General features: G+C 34.8%; 1 protein-coding gene and 1 non-coding gene across 7 annotated transcripts in view; one reads left to right on the plus strand and one right to left on the minus strand.

The window, feature by feature from the left end:
- RFX3 (regulatory factor X3) overlaps positions 1-12,857 on the plus strand; it is a 294,590-nt gene that overhangs the window by 143,632 nt on the left and 138,101 nt on the right. The window lies entirely within an intron of this gene.
- LOC131762095 (U6 spliceosomal RNA) lies at positions 9,799-9,906 on the minus strand. The gene has a single exon (XR_009337173.1). It is a non-coding gene; the product is annotated as a U6 spliceosomal RNA (small nuclear RNA).

Raw genomic sequence — 12,857 nt, forward strand, 5'->3', positions numbered from 1 at the left:
AAATATAGTACCTTAAAAAAAAAAAAAGAGGGGAAACATGATAAAATCAATGTAGTAAAATGTTGTTATTTAGATAATCTGGAGAAAGGATAACTTGGGAATATTTTATATGACTCCTGCAACTTTTCTAGCAGTCTGGAGTTATATAAAAAATTTTGAAATGAATAACTTTACCAATCTGAGGTAAGTTTGGTAAGTGATAATTTGAGCTACTAATCATAATATTGTGTTCAATAGACATGGGCACTTACTATTTTATCTTTAAATAAATAAAACCTGAAAGTTTTCCTTATACATACTCTAAGCAACAAGAGTTCTTCTAAAAAGTATCCAAAATTTAAACTACTCTTGTCTCATCTCAATGGATCAATGTTTTAAAAGAGGAAAATCAGTTCTGAGCTTTTTGCCCAGTTCTCTGTATATTCCCCATCAACTCTCCAGTCTTGATGATTACCACCAAGAAAATAAATAAATACATAAGCAAGCCTGAATAACACATAAAACGATCAATAAGAAACAAAATTGGTGATACTTTTAAGACTCTTTTAAAAACAGATGTGTATAATGAATTGGTGGTACAATTGAGCATTGCTTTAAAAATCTGGTTGGTAGAAAATGCAAACAAAATTATTCTCAAGAAAGAAGACAAAAGTATTAGGAAGTAGGAATTAGGTACTAAACTCAAAAAAAGATAATTAGCCAGTTTGTGGCTTTGATTTTTGTTTCATTTAGTAGCAGTAGAGATATGGATAGTATGAAGGTCCAGACAGCCATTCCCACTCCAGCTTGTGAGGAAAACCAGATTCATCAAATCAATTGATTAGCAGCCTTTAAAAAAGTTAAACTCACCCAAATTTATATTATAATTGATATATTAATTATTGAATAGGGGAAGAGGTGGAATATAGTTTTTTTATTAAATAAAAGTATAATTTTTCATCTTCTTATAACTGTAATATTTAAAGATTGTTTAAAAGATTATCTTTTATTTCTGTAAGGTATAATTTTAATGGGGGGTTAAAAGGTGGCCTCAAAACTGAAAATAATAATATGCAGAACTTTTTATTTTTGGTTTACAAGTTGGTGAAGCTGTTTCTCACATATCTATACAGCCAACCAAAGCCATGATTTTGTTTTTCTCTGCCTACCTTTACTAGTTGGTGTTTCTGGGTTATTAAGTATTGATAACTTTGGATTCTGTTAAATCTGTGCTTCCTTATTATTAGCAATCTCAGCTTTTTAAAAATAGTAGGATTAAAGAACAGAAACCAAATAAGAAAAATTATACGTTAGAAAAGAGAGCACTTGAAATATAAGAAGAAGGTGATTCTTAAATAAAAATGCTTATTAGTATAATAGGGATTAGAGAGGCACTGTCCCATTTGTAAATCTCAGAGTAACTTTGTAACTCATCACTAGCAGAAGTAAACTCTAATACAGACTAACTTGAGGTTTTGTGGTTTTTTTGTAAGTGGAGCTATAAATGGAATAACTGAGCAAAATTATTTCTGAAGTTTTGGAAGAGTGATAGTAAGCAAGTTGATTTTACTTTGAATAAACCTAAACTTTAGTTCCCTGTAGTAACTTTTTTCTGAGATTCTTATGAGACTGAGCAGACCATTGATTATAGTCCTGTTTATGACCCTTGGTAACATAATTATTCTATGCAAAGCCTTTTTTACCAATAACTTTTCTTTTTTGTTATCGTGCTGATTTTCAAGGCTTTGCTTTGACATTGAGGTTCACTAAGGTGTTTGTTGCCTGTGGTTCATTGATCTGGTAGATAGTTATACAGTTAAAACTCATGATTACTCTTAATTTCTTCCAGGGATTTCATAAATTGATTTCAGAGAAATTGTTTCTTTAGTTTATTTTAATTAGATACTAAAAATAACAAAGCAAAAGAGCATCAGGGAACTCTGTCTAGGAAAAAAAATATGACCTAGAGAAGCTAGTGTAATAAGCAAAACCCATACTCTTTTGTCAGTATAAAAATAGATTGCTGACTGTGTTAACTGATCTCAGTAGACAGTTTGTTTCACAGGTGGAAAATGTTTTTGATGTTTTGGCTTAAATTATATTCATATCTATGTTTTGGTTCGTAATACTTTAGTATTGAAAGAATGCAGTTTTTGTTCTTCTGCTTCCTATGAAGCAGTAATATTGCCCAAAATATTAGCGATATAGACTAAAGGAACAGTGACTTGAATTTGATCTCAGGAGGTGTGAGTGAGTCAGAGTTCTAGGTCTGCCAAAATAAGCTACGTGATATTGAGCTCATTTTAACCTCCCTGTCCTTTAGTCTCCATAACTTTATTACAGGAGCTCACTGGGCATTGATTGAACATCTGTTATGTGCTACTGCATATGAAGAACTTTAAGCTTAGGTCAAAGAGACGGACGGGTGAACAGAAAATGACACAGAGAATGGTGATGCCTGAAGTATAATATAGAGAGCTATGCTATAGGAGCGAAAAACACATAATATAATTTAGAGGTGAATCGGTTGATGGAAGTGGGCAATTGTGGGAAACTTCCTGAAGAAAAACTACCTTGAAGAAGTACTACCCAGCCTTAGTTTCCTTATCTTTGAAATAGATAATTCACCCAGAATTGTTGTTAGGATCAAATGAGAAAATCTTCGTAATGGGCTTTGTGAACTACAAAGCATTTTGCAGATACAAGGGCAAATTACTGATACATATACCAGACGCTGCTAGGAACTGGAGGTAGGAAAATGATTGCAAAGAGCAGTGTTTCTCAAAGTGTGATATATGGATGTTTTCTTAGGAATCCACTCTGTGTGCATGTGTTTATTTAGATAATCTTTGTAATGAAGCTATGAACATATTCTAGATTATCTTAATTAATGCATTAGAACTGAGACTGCCATTCAACTTCAGTGTGTTTTCATATGTGTTTAAAATAGCTTTGGTGCCAGGAGGTTGAACTACTATAATTTTGGGGGCTAATGAGGAGAAATAGAGCCAGGCTTAATATGAACTTGATCAAGGCTAAATGATACCACAGATAGATTGGATGCAAGAGAAGCTTCGTATAATAGTTGGCCCCATAGCTATCATTGTTTGCGCCTTGGTTTATGTTTGTATGTTTTAATAATATTTTATTGAACCCTGAAGGTCAGTAGTCATCATCCCGGGGGAAGCATGATTGATTCCCCAAACCACTGTGAAATTAAGTCTTTCTGTTATGCACTCTCCTAGACATGTGTACCTTTCCCTCATACCATTTCATTGCTGTGGTTTTAGCTGATTTACATGATCAGTGTCTTTCCCCAAGACTATATCATAAGTTGATGATTCAGACACCATGTCTTCTTTTGTTCACATTATAGTACAACCTAATAGGTGTACATAATAGGTGCTCAGTAAATGTTGAATTAATGAGTGAACTACATGATACTGAAGTGCCTTCTAAATTAATAGTGATTGAAAATAGTTAATAACAGGTTTAGTGTTAAACGTGCACATGCACATACTCCATATTTTTAAACCCTATAATTTTTGAATAATACAAATGATCACTCTCAGATGTCTCCAAAGCAGAACTTCTACAGCCTATATTTGTGCAAGATTTATTAGAGTAAGAAAAAGATATGTTAGAATATCTATTTATATTTTTTATTAAAAATGGGAAATATAGCAAAGATATAATTACTTATATATCACATGTATAAATGAGGCATACTGAAGGAAGAGGGGTTAATGGTAGCCCCCTCACTTTTGAAAAACGTTTTATTTATTTATTTTTATTTAATTTTTCTTGAAGTATAGTTGATGTGCAATATTATGCTGTTTTCAGGTGTACAGCATAGTGACTTGACATTTAAGTACAGTACAAAATGATCATCATAATAAGTCTAGTAGCCATCTGTCACCATACAAAATTATTATATTATACACTACACTTGCTAAGCTGTATGTTACATCCCCAATGCCTTATTTATTTTGTAACTGGAAGTTTGCCCCTCTTAATCTCCTTCACCTATTTCACCCATCTACCCACCCCCCATTTTGCAACGACCATTTTTTTCGCTGTATCTATGAGTCTGTTCCTGTTTTGTTTTGTTTGCTTTGTGTTTTATATTGATCTTATTCATTCATTCTTTCATATATTAAGGCCGTGCAGTGCACATGCGAGATCTTAGTTCCCTGATCAGGGACCAGGGATCGAACCCATGCCCCATGTAGTGGAAGCACAAAGTTCCACTTAGCATTAATACCCTATAGATAGATCCATGTTGTTGCAAATGTCAAGGTTTCATTCGTTTTATGGCTAATATACCATTTTATAAATATATATAGATAGATAGACATATACATATATATACACACCACATCTTCTTTATCCACTCATTTATCAATGGACACTTAGGTTGTTTCCATATCTTGGCTACTGTAAATAATGCTGCAGTTAGCATAGGAGTTTTTGTTTTCTTCATATAAATGTCCAGAAGTAGACTTGCTAGATCATATGGTAGTTCTATCTTCAATTTTTTGAGGAACCTCCATACTATTTCCCATTGTGGCTGCACCAGTTTACATTCCCACCAACAGTGCACCACCATTCCTTTTCTCTACAGCCTCACCAACATTTGTTATTTGTTTTCTTTTTGATGATAGCCATTCTAGCAGGCGTGAGGTGATATCTCATTGTGGTTTTGATTTGAATTTCCTGATGATTAGTGATGTTGAGCATCCTTTCATGTTATTGGCCATCTGTATGCTTTCTTTAGAAAAATGTCTATTCAGATCCTCTGCTGATTTGTTTAATTGGATTTTTTTTATATTGAGCTGTATGAGTTCTTTATATGTTTTGGATATTAACTTTTTATGGGATATATCATTTGAAAATATCTTCTCCCATTTAGTAGGTTGCCTTTTCATTTTGTTGATGTTTTCCTTCACTGTGCAAAACCTTTTTTGTTTGATATAGTCCCATTTGTTTAATTTTGCTTTTGTTGCTCTTGCCTGAAGAGGCAGATCCAAAAAAATGTTACAAACACTGATGTCAAAGAGTTTACTGCCTGTATTTTCTTCTAGGAGTTTTATGGTTTCAGGTCTTACATTTAAATCTTTAATCCATTTTGAGTTTATTATTGTATATGGTGTGGGAAAATAGTCCAGTTTGATTCTTCTGCATGGTGCTGTCCAGTTTTTCCCAACACCATTTATTGAACAGACTATTCTTTCCCTATTGTGTATTCTTCGGTTGCTCTTGTCAAGGATTAGGTGACCATATAAGCATGGGTTTATTTCTGGGCTCTGTTCCATTGATCTATGTGTCTGTTTTTGTGCCAGTACCATACTATTTTGATTACTATAGATTTATAGTATAGATTTGAATCAGGGAGCATGATACCTCCAGCTTTGTTTTCTTTCTCAAGGTTGCTTTGGCTGTTTGGGGTCTTTTGTGGTTCCATACAATATTTAAGAATATTTGTTCCATTTCTATGAAAAATGCCATTAGTATTTTGATAGGGATTGCACTGAATTATAGAGTACTTTGGGTGGTATGGACATTTTAACAGTGTTAATTCTTCCATTTCGTTAGATGGTATATCCTTCCATTTCTTTGTGTCCTCTTTAGTTTCTCTCATCAGTGTCTTATAGATTCCGGAGTATAGGTCTTTCACCATCTTGGTTAAGTTTATTTTTAGAAATTTTATTCTTTTTGATGCAACTGTAAGTGGGATTGTTTTCTTACTTTCTTTTTCTGATAGATTATTATTGATATATAGAAATGCAACAGATTTCTGTATATTAATTTTATATCCTGCAACTTTACTGAATACATCTATTAGTTCCAATAGTTTATTGGTGGAGTCTTTTGGGTTTTCTAGTTAAGTTTCTATATATAGTATCCATGGGAGGAGGCAAGCCCAGGATCTTCCTACTCCACCACCTTGTCCCCCTCTCACCGCCCCCTCATTTATTTTTTGCATTTTCTGCTTCCAGTAAGGTGGATTAATAGATTATGTAGTCTAGATTTAATTAAACTAACTTCATGATATGGAAATGCAGCTTAAAATTTTTCTAACATATAGCCTACGTATTGAAGATAGCACTAATATTGCAAGGAGAATCAAGATGACAGAATGAGCACTCCTCTAATTCTTTGACAGTCACATAGAAAATGTCTGTTTAGACAGTCACTGTCTAAATGATAAGAAGTTAGCTTCACAAGTTCTACATACTGAGAATATTTTTGACATACAGATTTATGTCCATTATCTTCAGTGATGAACCTCTCACCTAAGTACATTTTATGACATTAGATTAAATAATGAAGTTGCATCAATTAACAGGACATTTCATTATTTGATCTTTAGCTCTTTATAATTTCTACTTTTCTATATGTTTTGTAGAGTGTATACTTCTAAACATGTATGTAATTTTTAAGTAATTTTTTTAAGTAAGAGAGGAAAATGATTTTAAAAGTTTGCAAACTACTGAACTAATACGCTGCTTAATTACCATGCTATCACTTTCTATGAAGAAGGTGCTATTTACATACAATAAAATCCATTTAAGTGTACCATTTAATGAGTTTTGGCAAATGTGTATACTTGTATAAACACCATCACAATCAAAATATTGAACATTTTCATCACCCCAAATAATTTATTCATGCCTCTTTGCTCTCAGTTCCTCCCCTGCCCTATTTCCAGCTCCAGGAAAATACTGATTTGCTATCATTTCGTTTGTTTTGTCTTTTCTAGAGTTTCAAATAAATAAAATCATGCAACATATAGTCTTTTGTGTTGGGCTTCTTTTACTCAACATAGTGATTTGGAGGTTCATCCATGATTTTATGTCTCTCAGTGGTTCATTCCTTTTCATTTGTGAATAACATTCCATTTTAACGATGTATCAGAGTTTATTTATCCACTCACCTATTGTTGAACATTTGTCTTGTTTTCAGTTTTGAACATTCATATGTTAAGTCTTTGTGTGAACATATGATTTTATTTTTCTTACGTAAATACCTAGGGGTGGACTTGCTGGGTCATATGGTATGTGCTTGTTTAACCTTGTAGCAACTGCCATACTACTTTCCAAAGTGGTTATATCATTTTATATTCCTACCAGCACTGTATGAGAGTTCTATTTGCTTGACATCCTTACCGAACTTGGAATTATAAGTGGCTTTAATTTTAACCAGGCTAGTGATTTATGTAGTGGTATTTCATTGTAGTTTTAGTTTGCATTTCTCTGATAACTAATGATGTTAAGCATCTTTTGTGCTTATTGGCCAACAATATATATCTTAATAATTTAGTAACACTGATAGTTTAATTTTCTTCCGTTTATACTTTTACTTAAATCAGTAATTTGTGTCTAATTAAATAGATTTTTAAAATACACTTATATAAGTTCAAGTAATATTTTTAAATTTTGTGTTAAAACCAAGGAGAATAAAAGAGAAAATTTTTCTTTTTATTTTGGCATGGACCTTGTTATTCTTTTAGTTCTTAGCTTCAAGAATTTGTGTGATGATCCATTTACTCTTTTTTCTTTTTTTTTCCCAGAATATTTATTTTTCTTTTTTAAAAATTTTTTAAGTTTTTTTAACATCTTTATTGGAGTACAACTATTTTACAATGGTGTGTTAGTTTCTGCTTTACAACAAAGTGAATCAGTTATACATATACATATGTTCCCATATCTCTTCCCTCTTGTGTCACTCTCCCTCCCACCTTCCCTATCCCACCCCTCTAGGTGGTCACAAGGCACAGAGGTGATCTCCCTGTGCTATACGGCAGCTTCCCACTAGCTATCTAATTTACATTTGGTAGTGTATATATGTCCATGCCACTCTCTCACTTCGTCACAGCTTACCCTTCCCCCTCCCCATATCCTCAAGTCCATGCTCTAGTAGGTCTGTGTTTTATTCCCGTCCTACCACTAATCTCTTCATGACATTTTTTTTCTTAGATTCCATATATATGTGTTAGCATACGGTATTTGTTTTTCTCCTTCTGACTTACTTCACTCTGTATGATAGACTCCAGGTCTATCCACCTCATTACAAATAACACAGTTTCATTTCTTTTTATGGCTGAGTAATATTCCATTGTATATATGTGCCACATCTTCTTTATCCATTCGTCTGTTGATGGACACTTAGGTTGCTTCCATGTCCTGGCTATCATAAATAGAGCTGCAATGAACATTTTGGTACATGACAAAGAGAAAATTTTTAAATGATAAATTAACTTAGGTCAGGTTTATGTTTTCAGTAAGAAATAAATAAAATTATACAATAAAAAGACAGGAGATCTTTAATTTAATTTAATTAATTTTTTAAACATCTTTATTGGAGTATAATTGCTTTACAATGTTGTGTTCGTTTCCACTGTGTAACAAAGTGAATCAGCTGTATGTATACATATATCCCCATATCCCCTCACTCTTGCATCTCCCTCCCACCCTCTCTATCCCACCCATCTAGGTGGGAGATCAGGGAGCTGATCTCCTTGTGCTATGTGGCTGATTCCCACTAGCTATCTGTTTTACATTTGGCAGTGTATATATGTCCATGCCACTCTCTCACTTTGTCCCAGCTTACCCTTCCCCCTCCCCGTGTCCTCAAGTCCATTCTCTATGTCTGAGTCTTTATTCCTGTCCTGCCCCTAGGTTCTTCAGAACCATTTTTTTTTTTAAGATTCCATATATATGTGTTAGCATAAGGTATTTGTTTTTCTCTTTCTGACTTACTTCACTCTGTATGACAGACTCTAGATCCATCCACCTCACTAAAAATAACTCAATTTCATTTCTTTTTATGGCTGAGGAATATTCCATTGTATATATGTGCCACATCTTCTTTATGCATTCATCTGTCAATGGACACTTAGGTTGCTTCCATGTCCTGGCTATTGTAAATAGTTCTGTAATGAACATTGTGGTACATGTCTCTCTCTTTTTTTTTTTTTTTTTTTTTTTTTTTTTTTTTTTTTTTTGCATTATGCGGGCCTCTCACTGTTGTGGCCTCTCCCGTTGCGGAGCACAGGCTCCGGACGCGTAGGCTCAGCGGTCATGGCTCACGGGCCCAGCCGCTCCGCGGCATGTGGGATCTTCCCGGACCGGGGCACAAACCCGTGTCCCCTGCATCGGCAGGCGGACTCTCAACCAGGGAGTCCCCAGGGAAGCCCCATGTCTCTTTTTGAATTATGGTTTTCTCAGGGTATATGCCCAGCAGTGGGATTGCTGGGTCGTATGGTAGTTCTATTTTTAGTTTTTTAAGGAACCTCCATACTGTTCTCCATAGTGGCTGTATCAATTTACATTCCCACCAACAGTGCAAGAGGGTTCCCACCAACAGTGCAAGAGGGTTCCCACCAACAGTGCAAGAGGGTTCCCTTTTCTCCACACTCTCTCCAGCATTTATTGTTTGTAGAGTTTTTGATGATGGCCATTCTGATTGGTGTGAGGTGATAGATACCTCATTGTAGTTTTGATTTGCGTTTCTCTAATGATAAGGTGATGTTGAGCATCCTTTCATGTGTTTGTTGGCACTCTGTATATCTTCTTTGGAGAAATGTCTGTTTATGTTTTCGGCCCATTTTTGGATTGGGTTTTTTTTTTTTTTTGATATTGAGCTGCACGAGCTGCTTGTATATTTTGGAGATTAATCCTTTGTCAGTTGCTTCGTTTGCAAATATTTTCTGCCATTCTGAGGGTTGTCTTTTTTTCTTGTTTATGGTTTCCTTTGCTGTGCAAAAGCTTTTAAGTTTCATTAGGTCCCATTTGTTTATTTTTGTTTCCATTTCTGAAAAATATGGGACGCTTCACATATTTGCATGTTATCCTTGTGCAGGGGCCATGCTAATCTTCTCCGTATCGTTCCAATTTTTAGTATATGTGCTGCCAAAGCGAGCACTTATTTAATTTTAGATATCATCTAGTCAGCTTGTATTAAGAAACATTAAGAAATATGAGAACTTATGAGTAAATGTTGTGCTAATTCTAATAAGTACGGTGTGGTTGCAGTGTGCTGTGGACACAGCTAGACAAGATCAGTAAGCTACTGCGTGGTGAGGTCTTACTCACTGGGACTCAGAATCAAGGTAGAACGGCAGTCAGGTGCAGTTCATCCTGACACAGGATTGACCATGAGAGTGTACTAATGTTACTCTGTGCGAGCACAGAAGAAACTGCCTTTCAATCTGACTGGGATTTAATGGCATTCAAAGTGGAGGTGACAGTTTTGAAGAAAGATTAATAGTAACCTTAAATTTGCAGAACTTTCTATTTAGCCATAGGATTTCTTAACATTTAGGTAAATTTTAGTGACTCTCTGTAGAGAGCATGAATAAGTATTAGTTACTGAAGCTCATTGCTTGAATCATAGAGATTAATGGTTATAATACACATACTGCAAATGTTGTGGATAATATATATGGGATAAATAACTTTTTTGTTTTAATTTTGTTCATGAACCTTGTATCATGACCATGATGAATTACATAATTGTTGTTAATGCTAATTCAAAGGCTGTGGAGCTGAAAGAGATCTTAAATGTCATATAGTCCCATGGTAACCTGTATTTTTAAAAAATTTAATTCATTATAAAATAAATGTAATGTAAAATTTACCATCATAACCATTTTAAGAGTACAGTTCAATCACATCAAGTAGATTCACATTGTTGTGCAACCAGCCTCAAGAACTCTTTTCATCTTGCAAAACTGAAACTCTCTACCCATTAAACAGCAACTCCTCATTTCCCCTGGTAACCTCTATTCTACTTTCTGTCTCTATGAATTTGACTACTCTAGGCACCTCATGTAAGTGGAATCATATACTATTTGCCTTTTTGTGGTTGGCTTATTTCACTTAGCATAATGACCTCAAGGTTCATCTATGATGTAGCATGTGTCAGAATTCCTTCCTTTTTAAGGCTAATATTCCATTGTATGTATACACATTTTGTGGATCCATTCATCTGTTGAGACACTTGAGTTGCTTTCAGCTTTTGCCTGTTGTGAATAGTGCTTCTGTGAACATGAGGATACAAGTGTTTCTCTGAGATCCTGCTTTCAATTCCTTTTGGGTGTATACCCAGGAATGAAATTGCTGGGTCATATGGTATATTCTATTTTTAACTTTTTTTGAGGAACTGCCATACTCTTTTCCACACCGGCTGCAGCATTTTACATTCCTACTAACAGTACACGAAGGTTCCAGTTTCTCTACATTGTCATCAACACTTGTTATCTTCTTTTTCTTTTCAATAGTAGCCATTCTAATAAGTGGAAGGTGGCACCTGTATTTTTAAAAGTCCGTTTCCTTTCTGTTTCTTTCTCTCCTCCTAGTCTTTCTCCTCCACCTCCCTCTCCTTCTTTCCTCTTCACCTACGCCTCCCTCTCTTTCTCTCTCCTGTCTCCTCCTGATCTTCCCAGAACTGCTTTGAAGGAATGGGATTAAGAAACCTACAGCTTCACCTTTGCTCACTCCTTTTGTTACTGAAGTGGCGAGGAGAACAGTAAAGAGAAAACGTGTACCTATTTGACTTTTTTATTTTAAGGTTGAGGAAACTGAGGTACAGAAAAATGAAGTGACTTGGCCACAGCCACACAAAAAATTAAGACTAGAATTCCTAACTCTCTGTTTAATAGTTTCTGAAACTATATAGTGGTCAAAGAAATCTTGAGAGATCTCTATTAATTTTTTTCTGAGTAAGACTGTGAATTAGCTTTCTCAGGTTTATCTATTCTGTAGTGTAATATTTTCTAAAGTGTGGAATGTATATTCCACTGGGATGTGAAGTGATTTTATATGGTCCAAGATGATAAGATGGGCTTCAGGTGGTTATGGGAAAGAGATTTAAGAAAACACTGTATCACAGAGCAAGGAAATTATTCCTTCTTCCATTCTCTGTCACTCGAAGTAATAAACATGGTCAGTTTGGTGCAGCATATCTGTAATACCTCACAAATATTTGCTAATCTTCCCCCACTCCCATGTACACACTTTTAAAAAAAGCAGGATTTAGACTCAGAGATAATAGGCAGCAGTAGCTGGCTAGTATTAATTAACTGTTTCGACATCATTTATTTTTAGTGTATTGTAATAATGAAAGTTGGAAGGTATTAGTTTTCTAGTTCTTGTGTTATAAAAGTTTTTCAAGAAATTTTATAATTGGAGAATTTAAAGAAACTGTTAAGTATATGAAAAGACAGGTGGTACAATGAAATGGCATGTATGTTGTCTTAGTGTAGGTAGTTAAAAAGCAATCTTGGATATGAAGATTTCAGTGCGAGTAGTTTATTCGGGGGATGATCCCAGGATATGCCAATAGGTTATTGGGAAAGTGAGACAGGGAAGGGATTTTATCTAACAGAGATCATATTATTATACAAGTTACAACTGTGGTTAATCGGAGATGGATCACATTGGGGCAGTCTGGGAGCCAGTGTTATGCCACATCTCAGAGTTATTTCATCTAAGGGCAAAGGAAGCCTAGGGTATTTATATAGACTCCTGTCAGACATTGGCCACTCATAGATGGGGGTTAATTTCCTGACATTTCTGGCTGAAATGCAGGTGGGCAAAGAGGTGCTAAGGGCCTGATAAATCTCTCAGATGCTGTAGTGTAAAGCTAGACCAGTGTATGTTGATGTGGTAAGGGTGAGTGTGTATGGCCATGGGGTACACAAAATTTGCTACGTAATGCTACATATGTGTTAGAGGAATGACTACCTTTGGTAATTTCTATTGTGGCCAAACATTTGCAGAGAAAATGGATTTTATAGCCATCTTTGTAATTAGGCTCTAAAGTCTTGAAACTGAAAAGGAAACTTTTCTTGGTATTAAACATAGCCCTTCTAG

This window comes from Kogia breviceps, chromosome 8 (genome assembly GCF_026419965.1).
Source record: "Kogia breviceps isolate mKogBre1 chromosome 8, mKogBre1 haplotype 1, whole genome shotgun sequence".
Classification (NCBI taxonomy): Eukaryota; Metazoa; Chordata; class Mammalia; order Artiodactyla; family Physeteridae; genus Kogia; species Kogia breviceps.